The sequence below is a fragment of the Anabrus simplex genome, chromosome 5, assembly GCF_040414725.1.
Source record: "Anabrus simplex isolate iqAnaSimp1 chromosome 5, ASM4041472v1, whole genome shotgun sequence".
NCBI classification, from domain to species: Eukaryota; Metazoa; Arthropoda; class Insecta; order Orthoptera; family Tettigoniidae; genus Anabrus; species Anabrus simplex.
In genome coordinates this window covers 406,059,922-406,060,798 of record NC_090269.1, presented here as the reverse complement: position 1 = coordinate 406,060,798, position 877 = coordinate 406,059,922, and the positions used below count along the sequence as shown (strand labels likewise).

At 47.9% G+C, this 877-nt stretch overlaps 1 non-coding gene across 1 annotated transcript; it reads right to left on the bottom strand.

Moving 5' to 3' along the window:
* TRNAS-AGA (transfer RNA serine (anticodon AGA)) lies at positions 1 to 82 on the bottom strand. The gene has a single exon. It is a non-coding gene; the product is annotated as a tRNA-Ser (tRNA).
* Between the last annotated feature and the right edge of the window lie 795 nt (positions 83 to 877).

Here is an 877-nt window from a genome sequence, read left to right as displayed (position 1 = left end):
CGCAGTCGGTAGGACTCGAACCTACGCTCCCAGAGGGAATCTGATTTCTAGTCAGACGCCTTAACCACTCGGCCACGACTGCTTGAGGCCTTTCCACTGTTTTGATGCATGATATCGTGATACAGCTGTTAATGAGGCACGAATTTAATATTTCTATGTTTATCGTGTATTTCTTCAACAACCTGATATTTCGTCACACGACACCAGTGGGTGCGCCTCTGTGGTGTAGTGGTTAGTGTGATTAGCTGCCACCCCCCGAAGTCCCGGATTCGATACCCGGCTCTTCCACGAAATTTGAAAAGTGGTACGAGGGCTGGAACGAGGTCCACTCAGCCTCGGGAGGTCAACTGAGTAGACGTGGGTTCAATTCCCACCTCAGCCATCCTGGAAGAGGTATTCCGTGGTTTCCCAGTTCTCCTCCAAGCAAATGCAGGGATGGTACCTAACTTCAGGCTACGGCCGCTTCCTTCAAATGAAAAAATATTGAAACAGTATTCATTAAATAATATACTCAGTCGTCGGACTATGTACTCACACTTAGTTCTTACCTAATTACTTACATATACAATAATTGATGGGCACCAGCTACAACTTAATGCACCAATAATAGAATAAGAGTCTTGAATATCTCTAGGGTGTGAGGTAATAAGCTCACTTTTGACAACATAGCATATAGTTTCTAGGAAAACGAGGTTGTGGTTTTGTTCTCTCTTTCTTCCCTAATCTGCTTACCCCCCCCCCCCCCCCCCCCCCAGGGTTGGCTTTTCCCTCGGACTCAGCGAGGGATCTCACCTTTACCGCCTCAAGGGCAGTGTCCTGGAGCTTCAGACTCAGGGTCGGGGGATAGAACTGGGTAGGATTACCAGTACCCCACCCA